Below are 24,369 nucleotides of genomic sequence, written 5' to 3' on the forward strand. Positions count from 1 at the left end.
GTATAGTATGGAGTGAGTGATATGAAATTGTGATAGAAGGAGTTGTTGTGGAAGTTCAAGCCATAGTAGAGAGCTAAATGTGAGGCAATGGTGTGAGTTATAAGGGGAGTTTGTGAGAAATCTTACTATTTTGTGGTAGGTTTGTTAGTTAGGATTGGGGTGGCATAGAGAAGGGAGGGGAGAAGAAGTGCCTGTACAAGGGACAGTCTAGCATTAGAGGTCAAGAATTTATGGTTTTGATAGAGCATGCCCAATATTTGGTGAGTTTTTTTTATACTTTGAAGGACATGTACGTTAAATTTAAGTTCGTATTCAATGATGGCACCCAGAAACTTTGTGTGGGAGTCAGGTTGCATGGTGGTGTTATTAGAGGATGTGATGAGAATGGTAGATTTAAGGTGAGAGAGAGAATGAGGGAGGAATAGCAGGAGTTTGTTTTTTGGGGGGTTCAGGATGACTAAATTATCAGGTAGCCACTTTTCAATGGCTAGAAAAGTGTCCTGGGTAAGAGCGCAAAGGTCAAAGGTATTGCTGAAAATTGCCGATAAGAGTAGAGTCATCAGCATATTGAATTAGAGCAGATTGTATGCCATCACAGATGCAACTGTGAAGTTGGTATACATAAGTTCAGGGGTTGTGAGAGACTTGCCCTCCCCCAGACTGATGGGTGTAGGAGGGTTTGCCCCTTGCAAAGACACTTTAAAAAGTGTTTTTTCTTGGGGGGGGGATTTTTTTTCAGGGAATTTAGTTTGGGAATTCAATCCTTGGTGGTTTAATCTTCATCCACTCATATTGGAAACCATTGATATGTATTGTTGGGATCTGGGGACATACTCATGGAATGATGCCATTCTCTTCATCTGGAAATGTTGGAACAGACTTATTGTGGAATATCCAGAAGGAAATGCTAAATCATATACTACAACACATGGCCTGGAATGAAAAGTCAAGATGTTTAAAAATGTGTGGTACATATCAGGAGAAACTAGCAGCTCTTTCACTGTACTCAGGCAGTAACAGACTCCCCCATAGAGATCTATATCTAGCCTTTAGTGACTTGAATGATCTAGTCATACTTGATCTCCTATTCCTTCGCAGAAGTAATAGTACATCAAATACTCGGTTCCAGGAACTAAACCTTCATCAGCAAATAAATAAGACATGTTGCAGTGAGAGTTTCATAGTGAGAGACTCATACCCCAACATATCTGTCATCTCCAGAACAAACCTCCACTACATGTTAAACAAAGTAACACCCTTACCACCTTCAAGATAAATCTAGATAATTAGATCTGCCTCCTCAAATTATTTCCCAGTTTATCAAAAAATACGTAGACAGGCGCAGGATATGGCACGCTATCAAAAAACAAGTGCAACTAAAAACAAATAAGATACCACGCCTGCAAGGCTAGAAAACAAAATATAATTTATTAAGCAAAACAAAGGTACAGGTAAGCGCTTCACTATCTGCTAATCGCTTCATCAGACAGACTTGTTAAAAGACAACCAACATTTATACACTACATCAACCAAACCATGCTTGAAACCAATTAAGCAGTTCTTAAAAAGACATTAGTTCATCATATATAAAACCTATGCAAAAAAAGTCTAAAATGCCTAAAAAATATGTATTAGATAAATAACATAAAAAATGTATAAAATATGCATAAACGTGTGTGATGATACTTGCTAAAATGCTCAAGTATTCTGTCTTTTAGACATCTGTTTGTCTTACCTATATAGAAAGCATGACACACATGGCAGAAAGCAATTTAAACAATAGTCATTGATCTACAATCTGCATAAAAGTCCAATTCTATTTTGAACTCTAGAATAGGATGGACCTAGATGGAGTGGGTGGAGAAGAGTGTCATGAGTAATTTGTGACAGACGAGTACCAGTAAGAGTGAAAGGGAAGTTCTACAAGAGAGTAGTGAGACCAGCTATGTTATATGGGTTGGAGACAGTGGCATTGACAAAAAGGCAGGAGTCAGAGCTTGACGTGGCAGAGTTGAAGATGTTAAGATTTGCACTGGGTGTAATGAGGATAGACAGGATTAGGAATAAGTATATTAGAGGGTCAGCCCAGGTTGGAAGGTTTGGAGACAAAGCCAGACAGGCAAGATTACATTGGTTTGGACATGTACTGAGGAGGGATGCAGAGTATACTGGGAAAAAGATGCTAAGGATGAAGCTGCCAGGTAACAGGAAAAGAGGAAAGCCTAAGATAAGGTTTATGGACGTGGTGAGAGAGGATATGCAGGTGGTTGGTGTGACAGAGCAAGATGCAGAGGACAGGAGGAAATGGAAACAGTTGATCTGCTGTGGCGACCCCTAACAGGAGCAGCCGAAAAAAGAAGAAGAAGAAGAATAGGATGGACCTAAACCTGTGCAGAATGAATATACATACAATCAGAACAACTCCTGCATGAAAATGTGCCCAGTCTACTGGATTCAACCCCAGCCATATACTGTTGGGTATTGTAACAAAGATGTTTCCTAAGAGATTTGTTATTTCTAAATGAGAAACTTGGTGCTTCTCCAATAACTCCTTTTAGCTCATCTATGGTATGCAATAAGCCCCAGTTTCATTTAATAATATCACAGTATCTGTTAATGTCACTGGAATATTGCAAAGAAGCTCTGAAAGTATCAGTGTTCAATGTAGAAGTGTTAGTACTTGGGCTAAGCACCCCCTAAGTGAAATATGGCTTACATCTACCTGCCCTCTCATTCCAAACATCAGATATAAAAAATCCATCTCACCTTCTTTATAACCCCTATTAACATCTAAAAATGCAATCTCAGCAGTGTGGCTGCTTCTCTCGGCCAGGCAAATACAGCATTATTTTCAAAATCATGTAAATCATGTTTTAATTTCTTTTCTTCTTGTCCACCCATGCGACCCATAGTTTTTGAGAAGGGGTGGTGTATGGAGCCGTTATCCATTTTTGTAGAGAAAACTTTACATCCCCTGCTAGAACAGTGTGATACCATACTCAAAGACCCTAAATCTTTCCTAGAAAGACTATATGCTAGGTGTGCTAACATTGTAGATGAATATATGTTTGTTATACTTGACATTGACTCACTGTTTACAGTTATTCCTAATGATTGGGGTATCAAAAGCATTAGAGCTTTCTTGAATGAGAAAAAGTGTTTTTTGGATGATAAGGTGAAACTCATCTGTTCATCTTTGGACATAGTACGGGAGAATAATGTTTGTGTTTTTGAAAAAAAGAGTTTTTTCTGCAGAAGGTTGGCGTGGCTATGGGCACTGCTTGTGCAAATAGCTACGACAACCAGGCTTTAGTACAATGGGAGACTACAAACATCCTACATAATAATGCTTTTTATGAACACATTCTTTGGTGCATTCGTTTTGTGGATGATTTGTTTTTGTTATGGTATGGCACCTTGGATGAATTGAAGGCCTGTATTGCTTATATGCACACTACCACTTGTTTTCTTAGGTTTACTTATAATTACTTATTTGATGAGATTGAATTTTTAGATGTCAAACTCAACAAAGCCAATTTGAAAAGCATATCCACAAGTGTATACAGAACACCAACTAGAAAAAACAGTTATTTATATAAGAACAGCATGCACCCTAGCCATGTTACACGAAATGTACTTAAAGGCCAGGTTTATCGTTTGATGAGGTTGCACAACAATGACTTAAACTTACAAATGCCTTTAGAATCCCTTAAGAAGGACTTTTTTAGTAGGGGTTATAAAGAATCTGAAATTTATTTTTGTATATCTGATGCTTGGAATGAGAGGGCAGGTAGCTGTAAGCCTTATTTCACTTAGTGGGTGGTTAGCACAAGTACTAACACGTCTACACTAAACACTGAAACTTTCAGGGTTTCATTTGCAATATTCCAATGACATTAACAGGTACTGTGATATTATTAAACAGAATTGGGGCATATTGTATACCATAGATGGGCTAAAAGGAGTTATTGGTGAAGCACCACATTTCTCATTTAGAAATAACAAATCTCTTAGGAAACATCTTTATTGCAACACCCAACAGTATATGGCTGCGGTTGAATCCAGTAGACTGGGCACATTCTCATGCAGGAGATGTTCTGCTCGTAAGTGTATTCATTCTGTACAGGTTCATGTCCATCCTATTCTAGAGTTTAAAATAGAATTGGACTTTTATGCTGACTGTAGATCAGTGAATGTAGTTTACTTTGCTTTCTACCATGTGTGTCATGCTTTCTATATAGGTAAGATGAACAGATGTCTAAAATACAGAATACGTGAGCATTATAGAGACATTAACAATAAGAAGGATACAAATGATCTAGCACAACATGTTATGCATTATGGTCCTGAACATAATTTCAGGTTTATGGTCTTACAAGTTCTAGATGTTAGCATTAGAGGTGGTGATTTGGTTAATCGGACTGAAGGGGCAGAACAGAAATGAACTTTGCTTTTTAATGCTGAAAACCCACCAGGCTTAAATGGGCCTTTCACACTAAAGCCTTTTTTGAAGTCACACCCTTTGAAACACTGAATATGGATGTTGTTTATACACACATAAACAAGAATTTTAGCAAGTGTCATCACACACTTTTATGCATATTTTATACATTTTTATATGTTATTTATCTAATACATATTTTTTAGGCATTTTAAACTTTTTTTTGCATAGGTTTTATAGATGATGAAGTAATGTCTTTTTAAGAACTGCTTAATTGGTTTCAAGCATGGTTTGGTTGATGCAGTGTATAAATGTTGGTTGTCTTTTAACAAGTTTGTCTGATGAAGTGATTAGCAGCTCACGAAAGTGCTTACCTGTACCTTTGTTTTGTTTAATACATTATACTTTGCTTTCTAGCCTTGCAGGCACAGTACCTTATTTGTTTTTAGTATTTCCCAGTTTATCTTGTCTTGCCCTCCTTCAGGGTAGCAGGAAATTCTAAACAGGGATTTTTGGCTAGTCTTGAAATGGTCTACAGATTGATTGCCTTGAGCTTACCGATGAACCAAGGAAATAAATCCCTGCCACATGCAATTTTCTACCCATGAGAATGGCCTGAAATCCTATAATCTAGTTTGCATGTATACCATTCTTATGTTTTGGAAAAATATTATTAGTGGTCTTACAGCACAAGAGGACATGAATGTCTACTGAATGAGACTTCAACTCATTGATTTTTAATGTGTTGAGCAGAAATCATGAAACCACTGCTGGTACAATTTCTGTTTACATTCAGACAATAGTTCACTGACTTTCATGCTTTGTTCTGTCGTTAAGGTTGTGCAACCTGAGAGCAAGTACATATGAGTAGTTTTACTTTTGTTTGTTTGATGCTTTGAAGTTTCACCCTTTTTTTCATCTGGTTCAGACTTCATTTTGTAGCAACTCAAGAATTTGTAATAGCAGAACCATGGTTAGGACATCTGGCACACTGAGCACTTTCCCAGTCTTGTGATCCCTCATCATGAAGTTGAGGACCAAAAAAAAAAAAAAAAACAGTCCAAAAGTGAGGACTAAAGAAAAGAATTCTATTCTGTGCTCCTTTAACTGCAATAAGCTGATTACTACAATTATAAAAAAGTGCCTTGCTACAGCTACTAAAACACTATGTGTTTCAACAGTAACTTCAAATGCAGCGCAGCATTTATTTATGAAGTTGTGATATGTACATATCTTCATAAATCACTGCCAGTACTGCACACGTATAACAATGGCACCTACTGATCTTGGTCCCCTGACAGCTTGCACTTAGGGCTCCTGCCCCCTTCACCCCATCCTAGTTGTAGCTCTGAGTAATAGAATATATTAATTTTCATAGCTACTCATTTAAAGTTGCTGTATATGCTGCAATTCTACTGCATTTCAAGCAGCCATTGAAAAAGTAAGGCAAATAATTAATGTGCATGGAATGCCACAATGTCCAGTGTCAGATAATAGACTATTTTTCTATAATGTGGATATGTTTTATACTTTAAGAATTATAAAAGAAGTATAATTCATCATGCTACTTCCACTCCATTTAATGATTTTATTAATAGCCTGGCAGAGTGGGTTGAACAGGTGTTTTGAAGGAAGGGCTAAGAAAAATGAAAAGTGAAACTGTTGAAATAAAATTATAATGGTTTTGTTTTACTGTAGAATTTCTTCTCAGTTCATGACATATTTGCACCTGACACAAATACTTATAGTGCAAAGACTGAGTGTAGGTACACCTACTACTTGCTTCTGCCATATTTGAAAGCAAAAATACAGAAAATCAAAAACAAAATTCTGGTCAAAAGATAGATATTGAATAAACAAGCCAGCAGAATAATGAATTATGAATTTAAGCAATTTCCTTTTACTTAGTGAAATATCTCTTTTTCAAATTAAGACAAACGTGTTGCATAAATCTAAAACAAAAACTAAAAATAAAACATCTACATCCACATTCAGCAAGGGGATCCTATGAAGCAAATGATCACAAACCATCTTAAGACCCTGGGTTTGTATAGTCACAAAGTATAAAACTTTTTACTTCTCTGGTGACCACTCCCCCCCAAAAATATGTAAACAGAATATTTCTTAACTGTTCAGAAAAATGCCAAGAATCCTTAAGGTATAATTCATACATTTTGGTCACATCCTTAATAATGTGCCAGTGGTCAATGTAGTTGTTACAGGAGTTTCTGTAGCATTTACTTAGGACAGTTTTAGTCCTCGTTCAATGACAGTTATATTCTTCCACTGTCCATTTTGCAAACTATACTATATTATGCATTTGTATTGGTCCAGAAACTGAATTATAAGAATTTTGGGCTATTTAAGTAACACTACTGAATGTTTACATTTAACAGGAAATTAATCAAAAGACATAGCTCATTTTCTTGATACTGAAATATATTTTCATAAAGCCAACAAGACATTGTTTTCTTCTATAAATTAAGAAAAAAAGTGTTATTTCTTAACTATTCAGGAAAATGCCAAGAATTCTTATGGTATATTTCAGACATTTTGGCCACATCCTTAATAATGTGCCAGCAGTCAATGTAGTTGTTACAGGAGTTATATCTGCACATAACCCACCCCTGTGGCACAGGGAGAGGAAATCTTGACTATGCCCCAGATGACCCTTATTTGATTAGTGATTTGGCTACTGGAAGGGCAGGATGGGGCAGATAAGAAGAGAGAAGCAGCTGCTGGATCAGCCATCTGGGTTTTGGGGGTGGTGGCTTTGGCTCTCAACTTGGCTGACACTTAGCAGGAACACTGGGTGTCGGACCCTTGTAGTTTAAACCTCCAGGCAAGCAGTACTTAGCAATTCATGCAGTAGTGTGTGTGTGTGTGTGTGTGTGTGTGTGTGTGTGTGTGTGTGTGTGTGTGTGTGTGTGTGTTTGTGTGTGTGTGTGTGTGTCTGTCTGCCTGAAAGATCCCATTACTAAAGCCACTGCCTACACTTCTGACTTCTACTCCCATTTAAATAGTTGTACTGAAAAGGCAGTCCTCTATCCTCACCTAACGTAATGACAAGTTTAAAAACAAACCCCTGTAGTGGAATATCTGTATAATAAATTATACACCAAGGAAAGAAAGAAATGTTTATAGCAAGTGCCATTTACTTTCCCTTCATATCACACTTAACTAAACTAGTAAAACATTTAAGGGAATCACTATTTAATTTATTTAATTTATTTTCATTTTGAATGTGATAACCAGGGTAGAACACTGATCCCAGTGGACCAATTTCAGTTTCAGCCCTGGGAAAACACAACAAATATATAGATATATGGCATTATATACAGAGTGAATGACAAAATGCAATATATATATATATATATATATATATATATATATATATATATATATATGTGTGTGTGTGTGTGTGCGTGTGTGTGTATATATCTATCTATATATATATATATATATATATATATATATATATATAAGTGAATATCACAGTTGGTTTGAGGGAATAAAGTCAATAAATAAATGAAATTATATACGGAATACACACACACACACACACACACACACACACACACACATATGTATATATATATATATATATATATATATATATATATATATATATATATATTAGATACTGTATATAAATAAATAATGAAATTCTATACAGAATATGTATATATAAACTGGCATCAGAGTTGTCATGCCGAAAGGTTAACATATGACTAGACAAATAGCAGCTGCATTTTCCTATTGTCTTGAAATGTGCTTTGATTTTGTGAATGGAAAATGGGGGGGGGGGGTAAGAGGAATGATCTTTAGGAAAAGAAGAGACAGATTCCCACAGTTTGGGTCCATGGACTGAGAATGAATGGCTTGTGCAGCAAAGCCTAGTTTGGGGGGGGGGGGGTTGGAGGAGAGGATATAGCTACTTAATATGTCTAAGGTTGTATATTGATGCACCTCTGAATATTCATGAAGTTAGTGGAGACAAGGTATCTTTCCTGATAAGTTTAAATAGTTCTGAGGCAAATAGAAAGTCAGCAGGTTATTTCTCAGGTAGCCCGTTAGCTTTTTCAATGGGTTGGAGTGATTTTCATTTCCTAGGGAGAAAGTGAAGAAAGCTCAAGGCTAAATATGAACTTACAATAACCACTAACCACTAAAACTACTTACAATAACCACTAACCACTAAAACTACTTACAATAACCACTAAAACTAAATGCAAACCTTTCTTTAAGTATGTCAAGAAGTTCAATACTAACAGCCAGCAATGTTCATAGCTAGTCCACAATAACATCGCCCATTCTGACCCAAAGGAAATTGATACTGTCCCAGATGACAAATGTCGTGCACACTGTATACTACTCACAATGATCACTACTGCGCAGTTTCCACAGTCGCAGCCACACCTTTTAAATATTATGGAACAATTCCTGCAGTGCACTCAAAAGTAAAGAAAACGTCATCCATGGACCCAGCTAACATAACAGGTGCCTGATTATTAGTACTAAATACAGCATGTCTGAACTCTCTACCTAACCTGTTTACTTTAAGACTCTCCAGTAGTTGCATTCCCAAAGCCTGGAAGGCAGCCACTGTAAGGTCACTGCGTAAGGGCTGGTTTCCCAACAACAAACCTTGGTAGCAATATATCCATTAGTCTTACAAGTCTTATATAAAGCTATGGAATGTTTTATCTCCCATCTCATTAATATGAACATCACAAATCTGTTAACTCTAGAGCCTCATCAATTTCGTTTTGACAAAAGAATTTCCTGCCTTGTTAAGTTCACTCCTTTCCTTGAAAAAGTTACCAAAGCAGTGGATAGCTGTTATGCAGTACATACATCATATCTGGACCTGTCCAGTGCCTTTGACATTATTCTCCATGCAGCATTATTGACAAATTTGTACATTTGATTTAAATCCTTATGTTGTGGCAGGCATAGCTAACTGGGTTTCTGACAGAACCCATGTGGATAGAGCCACAGATACTACTTCTGAAAGTAAAAAAGTTAACAGTGTAGTACCACAGTGCTCACTGCTGGACCCCCTACTATTTCACATCTATTTCTCAGACCTTCAGGCCAACACTCTTGGCCTATGGTTAAGTTTGCAGATGACTGTAAATTGGGAGTTATTATGTCATCTTCCACTGACTCAGAATTATTCCAGCATGGGTTTGCCCATGTTAACAATTGGTGCAAGGACAATAGTCTCAAATTAAATGTGAAAAAAATATAATGTAGTTAAATTTGGTAAAGAGAACATTTGTATAATGTAGTTAAATTTGGTAAAGAGAGCATTTTCTGATATGCTATAGGTGGCACACGTTTTCAGCCAGGCACTGCTGTAAAATATTTAGGCACTCTTGTTGACAATTCCTTGTCTTTTAACCATTATATCTCTGCAGTGGTTGAAAACCCTTTTATTTCCAAAGGCATTAGCTGTGTTTGCCCCATTGGAATGTTTGTGCAGTAAACATCCATTGTTTGACTTTGCTAAGGGAATTTGGGAAGAAAGAATGACACCATTTGAAAATATGATACAACACTATCAACGTTTGCACACTAGATTAGAGCTAGTAATGCTCTTAAAAAGGGACAAGATGCACACTGTCTAGGAAAAACACCAATAAGTATATAACAAGGATGGCCAGTTCAGAGATTTTAACTCAGGAGACTAGGTAGTAATGTTAGCTCACTCCATGGAAAACAAAATCTGAAGGAATGGCAAGGGTCATTCAATGTGATATAATGTACAAATTCAGGATACTATAAAGTTAGCCAAACAGGAAAGAGAAAGGGAAACTTTCATCATATTAATGCACTGAAGCCATAGAAAAAAGTAGAGAATTTTGCAGAAAAAGTGTGAGCTGAGACTCACACAGCAAGCACCAAAGAAGCACTGTTTGTAGTACAGTTAGAAGAATCCTTGTGAAAAGCAGAAGAGAAGGAATAGATTATGAAATAAAGGACTTTTATTTTCAGAAATGCCTGGGAGAAGCAAATTAATACAACACAGCATATAAACAACACCTGGGGTGAAAGTTAGACTAATTCCTTAGAGAGCAAATGTGCCACTCCAGTAGTGTAGAGGGATGAAGCCCTGACTACATTCCAAGTGACCGACATTCGATTAGTGGTTCAGGTGACTGATAGAGGGGTAAGAAGAGATGGGTTTTACAATCCTAGGTGGGTGGGACATTGTGTAATGTTCCCAACAGGTGGAGGTGGGGTAGACATGGCTGATCTGCTGAAGATATAGAGAGATATGCAGAAATGTCCACCATTTCATGCCCATTGCCTATAAACAACAGGAGGGAGGTCTTGCTTAGGGCATAATAGAACCCTCCACATGATACACAATAGCAAAACTGCCCCAAGGTTGTCCTTCAGGAGCTTGGCTAGTGTAGATCCTATTGAAATGCCAACACTGGAAATGTTTAGTGCTGACAAGCCAAAAAAGAAGAAGACCAAAAGCACATCAGAAGAGTTCTCCTTCAAAATTATTTTTGCTGAGGGCAAGTCCCACCCCACCCCTATATACATATATATATATATATATATATATATATATGTGTGTGTGTGTGTGTGTGTGTGTGTGTGTGTGTGTGTGTGTGTGTGTGTGAATGTGCCAACTCTGAGATTACCATAACACAGAGAAAAGGGAACATTCCAAGAAATGGTATCTCAGATTTAGTATGTGTAAGTCTGTTCTTTCTGCTATTCAATCTATGTATTTTTGGAACATGCTCTTATGGTTTCGGTCATTTCAAATGTTTACCCACTGACCCTGGCAGAAAAACAGTATTAGTTCTGTGGCTGAATGGAGAAGCCAGGAAACCTAGTGATGGATGTGGGACACTGGGACAGCTGTCCACATAAATGTAATGAAACTAAAACATAAAAAAATGCTCAGAGTCATTAACGAACAGTCATAGAGTGCTTGGAGCAGTTCAGTAGAGTTAGTTCCTAAACCGGTCAAAAGTATTAGATTATATAATGACTTTAGGAAACTGATTGCCTATAATTGATGAAATGATAAAAAACATAGGAAAGGCCAGATACTTAGTAAGACTAAACTTGATGAACATACACTGGTGCAATTCCTTTATCCCCTCTGATAAAGAGAAAATTGCCTTTTTCAGGCTTGATGGTCTGTTTCAGTACACCATGTCATCATTTGACATTCAAGGTGAGGAACACTCTCTGTGCTATAGCAACAGAAAATAGTACAATGCAAAGATGAGATATTCCACCATAAATAGAGAAATTCTAGCCATAAAATGGGCCTTCTATGCCTGAAGCTACTATGTGTTAGGCAGATACTTTAATATTGTGACAGGTCATGACCTTTTGAACTTTTGAAATGTTTAAATAGGCAAACTGAAGGTGATATTAAGTTGTACCAGTGGGCATTATTCCCTCCATCTCTTTTAATATACATTGACCCACAGGCCCAGCCTAATTAATAGAAATGTTAATAATATGTCATGGAACTACTGCCTATCATTATGAGTCTAAAACCCCTGGTTTTGTTCTGGGACGGCAGTAGTTGTAACATGCCCACTGTTCAAATAACTCTAAAGGAGAACAGCAGTGTTCAGATTCATTATTCTCCTAACTTCAAATAGATATTTTTTCATAGGCACCTGAATGCTCCATAGAGACTTAAAAACTAAAAAGTCACAGCAACTCTAAAACCATGTAGCTGGACTTTATGGAAATTTGCATGTATTCCATGGGCCTCCACTAGAAGAGGTTTAAGCTATTATATAGTGAAGATGCCATCTTATCAGGGTGTTTTTTGTGTAGTTTTGCTGAATGGTTTGTCTGAGTGACCTTTTATCCTCTGGTTTAAAAATGTTTTGGAGTATCTTGTAGTCACCCTAATGTTTATGAGCTTCAAGCTTGTTTAAAAGCTCTGTGTCTTCAAAGTACAGCCAAATAACCTACTTATACTGCACTGACAAGCTTAAAAAAAAGAGTTAAACATGGCATATCTGTAGGTAGTAAAGTTTGGCTTTATTGTCTCAAATGGACCATAGAGACTTAAAAAAAAGTAAAAAGTATTGGAGTTCAGAAGCCATGTATCTGAAACACGAGTGTATCCTTATGAAGTTGTTTGCTGATATTTCAATCACTTCCTCTAGAGGAGATTTAATCTATTAAATCTAGCAACTCACTAAACATTTGCAATGTGCGGTCAACTGATAGTTTTAATTTTTCATTCTTTGTGTGGTTTAGCCTTCCATGTGGGTGTTGTTTGGAGGTTTAAGGTATTATACAGCGAAGACTCTAGTTTGTCTGGATATTTCTTGTAGTTTTTACTAAATGGTTTGCCTGTGTGACTTTTTACTCTTTGGTTTGGATGACTATCAAGGGAATGGACAACAAAAAAGAGAATTAGCAACTAAAAGGCAGAATAATTAAAAATACAGCTGTCTTTTCTGGCACTTAGTAACCTGGCATTTATAAGAAACAAAGGTAATAGGAGATATGAAGGTTAGTCTATTCTGGGGCTTGAAGGGCTTAGTCTACCATTTGTATTTCAATAACTTTAGTGGTATGAGCAACACCCCCCCCACACACACACACAGAGTCTGAAATGAAGACTCTATGAGATTGCCCCCATGTTTGAATGAAATCAACATTTTCATCACTGATTATAAAATATGTATTTTAGTGGGATTTAGAAGGACTGACAAAGCAGAGTGTACAGAAAGGAGCTGATTATACCACTGGAACTATTAAAATGTGGGAAGACTTGCGTTTTTCACATATATAATACCCTTACAGCACTCAACCATTCCATGAATACAGACATTTTTTTTCTATCAGCCTGACTGAAAATGTTGCCTACCTGTGGTACAGAATAAAGCTTTGGTGTCTCCCAGTCAAGAATGAGTTAAGACTCCCTAGCGATTTCCTATAAATCCGTTTATTAGTTTTCCTGGGAGTAACTGATATTACCAAGTTATAGAAGATAAAACAGGAACAAGTTAGTAATTCCTCAAGCCTGTATCAGAAGTAGTTCTAGACATGATCTGTTCATACAAAATGTATGTCATCTGATTTCCAGATTGTGATACTAAGTGTATCTCTCATTTGCTTCAAAACACAACGAAAACTGGAACTTCTTCACATCTGCCATTCAAGATGAATCAAAGCACTCCCTCTAGCTAAGCCCATATTATGTAATGCAGGGATTCTAGTGACTGAGCTGTGTTATATACTTGAAAGAACCCTAGAATGAATTTGGGTGTCACCCTCATCTTTATTAAGGTGCTTTTTGTCAAAGCACCATGCACAGAGTTAAAGCAACAAAACAAAAATAAATAAAATAATAAATGCAAATTGGAGTAAAGTCATTAGCTAATGGCTTAAGACCAACTCAACTGATCATTTCCCTGAATCTGAGAAATGTTGTAGCCGTTCTCTGCAGTAGATCTACTCTTAATATTTAGGGCTATTTATTATTTAGGGAAGTACTAAGATCACAGAAACATATCTGTCTTTATCTGTTCCATTCATTCTGTCATGAATTCATTTGCATGACATAATTAACGGCAGGGTGATTAGTTCAAACATTCAGTGTAGTGAGCATTCATTTTGTTGAATGTATGCTTTATCATAACAGATAAGTACGCATGCGCGCGTGTGTGTGTGTGTGTGTGTGTGTGTGTGTGTGTGTGTGTGTGTATTTATGGGTTAAAGTTAAACTAAGGGTTAGGGAAGGGGATAGATTTAATGGAGTATGTTTGTGCTTGTGCAAATGTGTGTGTCTGAGTTAATTTTGTTTAATGGTAGTGTTATGGAAAGGTTTATTTTAAGGGAAGGTGAAGCATTAGGGTTAGGAGCAGAATAGGATTAAGTTTAGGATTAGCATGTGTTACTAAGATGGGCAAGGGGAACATTAACTTATTTTGCAGACACACTGCATACATTCTACTTTACTTTCAAGGTTTAAAAACAATTATGAGGTATATTTGTTCCACAGTCTTTTTACTGGTTGTCTTACTTTATCATTTACTTCACTTTTCCTACAGTTTCAAGAGGTCCTTGTCACTTTGCAAGGAATTTGTTTACTAATGCAAGCACTTTATCTGGATTCGAATTGCCTGACATGACTACTTTATTATATTCTCTCTCTGCTGTGTGTTCACTAAGTATAGGCATTTATAATTTTTTTAAAGTGCAACTGCTAAAGGCACCTGTATACCCCTAAAATATACGCAATATGATTCATAGCATGTCCTGTGGGTCTGAAAAATGCTTTGTTATGCTTTTAAATGGGATGTTTTTCTCCTCCCGGATGTATTTTACTATAGCTATTAAGCCATGGCAGGGTTTGTCTGACCTACAACAGTTAAGTTGATGTCAATACAGTTGAGGTTCAGAGTATTTCTCTTATTGAAAATACAAGATATGGAAGCAGCTGGTCCCAGTTGCTCCCATCCACTTCTACTACCTTTTGTAACCTAGATTTTAAAGTTTGACTAAAGCTGCAAACTAGTTCATTTATTTTAGGGGGTATGCAGCTGCCCTTAGCAGTTTCACGTTTGAAAATGTATAAAGCTTATCCATTAGTTTGGTCATGAATAGGGTGCCTTGGCCAGTAAGACTTTCTTGTGGAATTCTCACCATAGAAAAAACGCATTATTAGTTCATTAAGACTTTACATTGACTCTTCATAGGGTAACTGATTCAGGAAATGTTGCATAATCACTAATCACCAGGCTATACTGATGGTCCTTACTTGATTTTACAAGTGTGTAATCACAGTGTTTATTGCTCTGAAGTGGGAAATCAGCAATGGGTAAGGATATTAAAGGGGTTTTTAAGCCTGAGATTAAGTGCTGTGTGATAGTCTGAACAAGTTGTTAAAATGTTCTCTAATTCATAATACTAGGCAGTAAAATCTAGGTAAAATTCTATCTTTTGTTTTATTTGTTCCTAAAGCTCCCCCCTCAAAAAAAAAATGTGGCTATGTGCTAAATTCATTACAAGTTACTATTCACACTGGAACTAATGACTGGCAAAGTATCTGTTTCTTGTCTTTAATTATCATATACAGCTGGACATTTATTAATTAAAGGAATGCATATGAAGCAGGGATGTTCTGTCCTTTTGGTTTCCCATCTATCCTTGCAATACTTTCTTTAATTGCAGTTACTTCACACCAAGCCTTATTTAAATTGACAAGGCTTTTCCTTTTTTCTCTTTAATCTAATTCATCCTCTAAAATGTTAATTCATAAAATATATATTCTTCCACCAGTGGTACTGACAGTTTCTCTTTCATGTGTTCTGTTCAAGCAGCTTTATTACACACAGACACATCAGAAATGAGGCTTTGTAACTTGCAGAACGAGTACAGCACTTTTCTTATTCCTTTTTACCCTGAGAGTCCTTTTTCCATTTTTTGACAGATGATGTATTTCTGCATAGTAGAGAGTAGCTTAAGAATTTGTTTGAGTTCCACTTTCCCTTTTCATTCAGTATGAGATCGATCTCTTCCTAAAGTCTACATCAACCTCTGTTAATGTATTTTTAACTCTAGACTCTTCCCTCTCAGTTTCCATTGGGCTTCTCAGCTTCCTTATTGATTTATTTTATTACTTTAATTATTAGGGCCTTTTGGTAAGACTAAGTTGCCCTGTCAGTCTCCACACTGGCTTCTTTTATTTTAACTGATGAAGTATTTTGGCAAAACTCATTATTCCATTTGCATAATTCTTCCACACAGAGTTAAGTCTTATTTCATTTGGTGTCTTCTAGATCTATGCCCTTTAGGAGCCTATGTATTTCTGGTAATATATTTGGTTGATCCTTCCCACAATAACGTCCATAGTTCCTTAAACTGGAGAAAGTCTTAGCCAATTATCACATATGTTAATTAGGCACTCAGGCTAATGGGTGCAATATTTTACTTTACAGAGGGTGTAAATCTAATTCTGCTATAAAGTATTCCCCCTTGTCTCTAAGTACACATATCACTTCAATTTTCTGCTTACTTAGTTGTTTATGTTTGTGGGCATACTGTGATCCAACTAGTGTAATCATGCTCCTGGAATCTAATAATCCACACATTTCCTTTCTCTCTACCACAATATAACATCTGACAAGTTTAGTAACAGCAAAATAACTGAAAGTACAGTCCTACTTCTAGTAGTTAACAGTTTAGCAATATCACACTTTATGGGATCACATTCCATAGACATGGTTTTAGGTAGAGTTTGTTGACTAGTGCTAATTGCTTTCAAAGGCATAATATTATGGTCACTAAATTTACAGTACTTGGCTATGTTCTCCTTTCTAGAGCAATAAAAACAAACCAATTAAGATAGTAAACTGGGTTGCTGATAAAACAACATATGTAGGTGAAGGCTTGTTATTAGTCCATATAATGTGTAAGTATGACATGGGGTTTGCAAGTTCTAGTAAAATAACTAGCTGTTTAGAAAATGGAGGGTCACTCTGGAATACCTACTTTATGTTACTAGGGTATGTTTTTTCCTAAACTTATCTGCAGCCAAGATTTCTGTAGATCAGATCATGTGTATGTACCTTTAAGAAACATTTCCAGATGTAGCACGTGCATATAAATATTGGTTACATGCAGGCAGCAGTGCCATGTTAAGAGAACAGCCAGAGTGTTAACATGCATGAGTGTGTTAGTCAGTCTGTTTATAAGTTTATTTAAGTTACAAAGCCTCATTTCTGATGTGTCTGTGTGTAATAAAGCTGCTTGAACAGAACACATGAATGTTCATCTGTTTTATCCTGACCAGATGAATGACATGGTGTCAGAACCGGGATGAAGAGAACAACTGCATCGAGCCATGAGTTGCAGAGCTGAAGGTGAAGACAGACTAAGCAGGTTGAGTGAAACGGAGGTCAGACAAACAAAAAAGGGCCAGAAGCAAGCTAAAGGTAAAGAAAACTGTACAAATAATTAATTTGGCAAAGAAAATGAAACAACACATTTATAAGGCACACAATTCATTATTAATCCAAAGTGTAGCACAAAAAAAAATATTATTAGGCAAACAAAAGACACAAACCACATTATTACTTAAACAAAATGTTTGAAATCACAATATTTGATAAAACTAGCAGTATTATTCATATGGGGCTCAGAATTAACTTTGGTTTATATAACAAGCATGTTTAAAGTAAAACAGGCTTAAAAACAGTATAATGAGCTTGATAAGAGATTAAAATGGCAGAACGAGTACAATAAAAGTGCAAAATTAAGCTTAAAAACCAAGGCAACTGCATGTTTTTTAGTACAAGACCATGTTTGTGCACAAACTACTATTTTGCATTGACTGAAGCCATTCAAAGCATAACTAGAGTTGTTCAAAGTATCTCAGAGTATGCAAAGTGTTTGCAGAGTGTGCACTTTATTATGGGTCAATTATTTCAAAGAGTATGCGGTGTGCAAAGTACAGTTTTATTGCAAAGTACAGTCAAAGTACAGCCATTTCAAAAAGTTTCTTGTGCTGTGTGCATTTATTCACAGAAATACATAATTTCAGAGTGTTTCTTACGCTGTGCAGACATATTTCTAAGTACATCCATTTTGAAAGCTTCTTGTGCCATGTACAGTTTATTTGCAAAGTGCATTCATTTCAAAGTGTTTCTTACTCTGAGCTTCTTTTGCCGTGTACAATTTATTCCCAAAATACAGTTATTTTGAAGTATTTCTTACACTAAGGAGTGGTTTCATAAAGTATAGTGATTTCAAAGCAAAGTACAGTGATTTCAAAGTGTTCTTGTGCTACGGAGATTTATTTGGTAAATTGCAGTTATTTCAAAGTGCTTGTCATGCTACTGGGCATAATTACAAGTACTGGCATAAAGTTCCAGCATATATATAGTTATGTGTGTATGTTCGGACATGATTTCAAGCATCTTCACTATTGTGTGTTGCTATGGTAGAGGCATTTCAAACACCAAGTCCACTTGCGTTTGATCATAATATAGCAGAGAAATGGAAAGTATTTGAGCAGGAATATGATATTTTCATACAATCAGCTTTTTTTGACAAAGATTAATATACAAGGGCATTCATTTTGCTTAACTTAGCTGGGTCAGAAGCTATTGAAAAAAAGCATTCATTTATGTATGCACCAGAAGTATATGGAGGAGAGGGGGCAAACCGTCATATTATGGTACTGGCTGAATCAAGGTAGGACCCTGAGTGCTTAAAACATAAATTTAGTGAAATGTGTAATCTCCAGACAAATATTACATTAGAGAGTCACTTATTTTATACAAGAGACCAAAAGCCAGGTGGAACGTTTGCAGCTTATATCACTGACTTGAGAAACAAAGCTAAAACATGCAGTGACTTGAAAGATGAGTTAATAAAGGACAGGCTTGTCTGTGGTGTTAACAGTGCTGCAGTGAGGGAGATTTTGCTTCAAAATCAAAGTCAAAGTCAAAATAAACTTTATTGCCATTTAGAACTACACACGCAGCCTAAATGAAATTTCATGCATCAGCTCAGTTCTTGACATTACAAAGGAAAGTGAAACAACACATTCAAGTAATTGAATAAACATAACTAACAAATACAGTACTACCCCAATACATGCAAGAAAGAACAGAGACATTTACCAGCACTCATATATGAAAAGAATACCCTCCCCTGAGTTAAATTAAATTAATTACCATATTTAAAGCAATATAAAACACACTACAGATTGAAATGGCTAAGTTATTTGTCTAATATTACACTTGAGTGAGTTAAATAATACTGACTATGGATATAATAAATAAATATTGCACTTACTTGGAATATATGTAAGCATGTATTGCAAAAATAAATAAAACATTGACTTATTATGTGTCCAGACCCCTGGGACTAGTGCCCGAGTTCAGAAGTCTAATCACTGTAAGGTAGAAACTGTTAGGGAATCTTGTAGTCCTGCAGTGGATGCTGTGACATCTCCTGCCTGATGCCAGATGGTTAAACAGTCCATGCACAGGATATGTGTTGTAGTGTATTATTTTGGTGGCCTTTCAGATGATTCTTGCAGAATAAGGATGTTGTATCAGTGGAAGACTTGAACCTGTTACCTTCTCTGCAACCATCACCACTCTTTGCAGCATCTTCCTTTTTGTAACTGTGCAGCTTTCAAACCACACTGTGAGGTTGCAGTTAATTTGACATTAAGTAAAGCCATAGAGATCTGCCAAATCCATGAGCTCACAGAAAGGCACACAAGTATGATTGCAAGTGATAAAAACATGGTTTCAGCAGCCTCTAGAGCAAATGTAGACAGCATGCAGCACGTGGGAAGCAGAAACAGCCCTAAGCACATGGCAGCTGCAACTCCTGCAAGTGTGGCAGGGAAAACCCGTAGCTTTCTAGTAAGTTCCAAGACTAGCTCAGTAAGGGCATGCTAAGTGCAGTATAGGAATGGGTCATCAAAACCCAAATCAAGTCTTATTGCTAACTGTCATAATTGTGGAGTGAACCAGGAGTCTCAACCCCTAAGTCTGTCCCTCTTTCCTTTTCTATTGTGTCTAACAATGGCACTATCATATCACCTGATTATTCTACTAAACTTCTAGGCTTTACAATTGATAATCAACTTAACTTTGATTACCACATTGACCTAACCATCAAAACAGTTAATAAAAAGAGAGGTGCCCTCTATAGACTCAAGCCCTTTCTTACTCCTACCACCAGGGTGTCCCTTGCCCAAACACATCTCATCTCTACATTATTGTATGCCTCTCCATCTCTTATAAACCTGTCAAAATCTAACCTTCAAAAACTTGCCACAGCCTATCATAGCATTGCCAGGTTTGCCTCAGGCTCCCCATTTTGAACCCATCATTGTGTTAATCTCATAAAGCTCGGTTGGCTAGAGCTACAAAATCTTATTCTCCTACATCAACTAGTTATTACCTTTAAAATACTCCATTACCCTACCAATACACCCATACTTAATAAGCTTATTGCCCCTTACAAGAATCTTAGTTCACTTAGATCAGCTAACAAACTAATAGTTGCGACTCTCAAATCTCACAATAAAGCTGGTGACTCCTTGTTCACAAATGCTGTTGGCTCACACTGGAATAAACTTCCCCTAGAACTGACCACTCTAGGATCAGCACAACTTTTCAAGAAACAATTAAGGAACTATTTCAAATCTCACTGGCTTTGGCCTTGCTCTAATCCTGACTGACCTCAGCAACTTACTCTCCTTACAGTTCTTTACTCTACTCCTCTACTTGTCACTATCACTAGTGCTACCCCCCTCTGTAGCTCTCCTTGAAATTCACTTCCATTTTAATTTTCATTAACACCTTCTGCTGTTTCTACTTGATATATTACTACAACCAGTCATACATCCTTTCTATTTAAACCTATATTTTGCTACATATGGAACTACTCTGTTTCTTAAAAATAGTGCCCTAGCACTAAAAGTGTTATCATTATTGTAAATACTGTATATATGACTATTAGACTTAGGGGTGAGTCACTATTTTCTCTCCTTCAACATTAGTATGATTGCATGGTTAAGATTATAGAACTAGGAATCCTCACTATTTTGATTATATTCTGTTGTATTTGCTTCTATACTATTACTAAGCTACTATTTAGCTCTCTTACATGCCTATAATATTGTATCCTACTGTGATTTTTTTTTATGTACCTTGTTATGTTATGTTTGTACTAGTATATAGTGGAGCTTTTCTCCTCGGGCCTCTGCTGAAAATGGACATATATCCAGCCAGACTAGCCTGGTCAACAAATGTAAAATAAAATGTAAAATAAAATAAAATAAATAAAAGTCTAAAAGAGGGAAGTGCTTAGCATTTGGTCAGCAATGCTGCAAGTGTAAAAAATTGAACCATTTCCAAAAGTTTTGTAAATCAAGTAAGCCTCATTCAGATTAATGCAGTAGATTTGTTGGCAAAGAACACAGTGTTTTGTACTGTTTTGATCAATGGTAAACCCGCAGAGCTCAAAGTAGACACTGGTTCAAAGTGCAATGTAATGTCAGCAGAAACATTTGCTAAAGTGAGGGCTGGTGAGACACTTAATTTGGGCAGTTGTGCAAAGCTTGTTGCTTATGGAGGTGAAGAGATTCAAACTAAAGGCTCAGTAATGTTTTCATGCTATTTGGCTGGGAACAGCTACAGCTTGCAATTTTATGTAGTCCAAAGACCTATGCAGTCATTTTTAGGTCTCAGAGACAGTTTGAGAATGAAACTGTCAAGTCAAGTCAAAGAAAACTTTATTATCATTCACAACTACACAGCAGTGCAGCTGAACAAAATTAAAATGCTTCATTCTCAATGCAGGAAACAGTTGCACATATAGACAGAGAAAATTTAATAAAATATCACAGTAGAAATTTAATAAGTAGCAATTAGTAAGTAAAGTAGGACAGCAGTGACCCACACCCATCCCAGAACAGGAGACAAGGACTACAAGGAACAATATGAATGTAATATTGTCAAAGTAAAATTGAAACAATAGCAGCATATCTATGATTAGACTGAATTATTGCAGTTTGTATACTGCACTTTGCAGTCCTTCAGTGTAGAAACTGCTTTCTTTTAAAAACGAAATTCATCATGTAAGCACATGTCCCAGTTCCAGCTTCAGTAATACTATTTTCTCAGAGTATGCTGATATGTTTGACTACAAGCTAGGTAAACTGCCAGTTGTGTTCTCCATGAAAGTAGACCCAGAGGTCAGTCCAGTGGTCAGACCAACAAGAAGACTTCTAAAAGCTATGCAGGACGAGGTCAAGGTCCAGTTAGACAAAATGGTGCAGCAAGGTGAGATTTATCCAGACACAGAACCAAATGAATGGCTATCTTCCATGGTAGCTGCTCATAAGAAAAATTCAGTTGAAATTAGAATATGCATTGACCCAAGAGACTTGAAAAAGGCATTAAAAAGACATCATCCTATGCATACAATCAAGGAGATTGCAATCCTCATGCCAAATGCCACAGTTTTTTTCTGTCTTAGATGGATAGAGTTCATTTTGGCAAGTGATGCTTGATCGCAAATCTTCACTATTGACTACATTCAGTACCCTATTTGGTAGATACAGATTCCTCAGGATGCCTTTTGGAATAAATTTTGCCAGTGAGGTCTTTCAATGTGCAATGGAACAAATTTTTTCAGCCTACCCATGTGTAATAATAGTCGATGATTTACTGGTTGGAAGTAATGGTGAAGCAGGGCATGACAGAAACCTTAGGAAAGTTTAGGACAGGGCATGTAAAGTGAACTTGAAGCTTAATCCTCTGATGTAAAAATTCATACTACCAGAAGTTACTTATGTAAGTCATTTATTTACCAGTACAGGCTTACAACCAGATCATTCCAAGCAAGCAGCCATTCTTGAGATGCCAGTTTATTTATTTATTATTTATTTATTTATCATTTGTTGATGCCAGTTCCATCCTTCATAGGTTTATAGGTTAGTACTAGGCTAACTGCCCTTGCGAGACATTTTAAGCCTAGCCAATTATCCCTTGTGAGATTCAAACCCTGCACCTTATGTTTGTAAGGCAAACACCTTAACCATTAGGCCAACCTTCCATCCAGACATTGTCCAAGCTCTGCAGTGGTTTCTTGGTATGATTAACTATTTGGGCAAATTTATCCTTGATTTTAGTGAGTTAGCAGCACCTTTGAGAGAGCTGATATGCACGGTCATGGTTAGAACAACACCAGAGAGGATTTGATAACCTCAAACAGCAAATTGCTAACGTAAAAGTAGCTGACTCCAAATCCAGCTCCAGACAAGTGACAAGTGGAGTACCTCAGGGTTCAGTCCTGGGACCTCTCTTGTTTGGCATCTACTTCTCTGAAGTACAAGCCAACACTAAGGGACTCTGGCTAACAAAGTTCGCAGATGACTGCAAACTGGGAGCCATTATTGAATCTCCAAATGATGTTGATACTCTACAAAAGGGCCTTACAGAAACAGATGCTTGGTGCCAGAGCCATGGGCTCAAGCTCAATGCCAAGAAATGTACAGTTATCCCCTTTGGGAAAAAAACATGTACCTGTGAATTACCACATAGGTGGCAGTAAACTAAACACCAAAAGTGTGATAAGAGACTTAGGGACACAGGTGGACAGTGGTCTCACCTTTAATAACCACATCGCCATAACAGTCAGGAAATCCTTCTATGTGGCACACCTCATTACTAAGAGATTTTCATCCAGAAAAAAGGGAGGTCATTGTCCCACTGTACTCATCCCTCATTAGACTCATTATAGAATACAACACCCCATTTGGTATGTACCTCTCAAGACATCTGCAACAACTGGAAAGGCCACAAAAATACCTCACTAAAAGAATCACAGGCCTGAAGCAGATGCCCTATACTGACCACCTTAAAAAACTCCAGCTACACTCTGTCACATATCGTCTACTCTGAGGCCATCTCTGCTTAACATACAAGGCCATGTCAAACCCAGAGCTGTTGGACATGCTACACTTAAAGAAATCCCAATCCCATAGAGCCACATGCTCCAGGGATCTAAACCTTGTCATCACAATAAACAAAACATGCTGGATGGATAGGTTTCTGACCCAGAGACTCCCCAGACTCTGGAATAGACTGCCCATACATGTCAAGCAGAGTGCCTGTTTGGCCCTCTTCAAAAGGAACCTTGATGACTGGATGGGAGAAAGGAAATTCACCCCAGGGATCAAGTCAGTCGCCCTGCTAGACAGGGGTCCAGGGAAGTAAATAGTGTGGGAAGAAATAGCCAGGGAATTGCTATGGCTAGGCTTGTATAGGCCCTAGGGCCAATAGCCTAGTACCAACCTATGAACCTACATTAAGATGCTATGATGCCCACAAACCAGTAGTTCTTTCCTGTGAAGCTTCAAAATTCGGTCTTGGTGCAATTAT

Source organism: Protopterus annectens, chromosome 4.part0 (assembly GCF_019279795.1).
Source record: "Protopterus annectens isolate FY-2018-M chromosome 4.part0, PAN1.0, whole genome shotgun sequence".
NCBI lineage: Eukaryota > Metazoa > Chordata > Ceratodontiformes > Protopteridae > Protopterus > Protopterus annectens.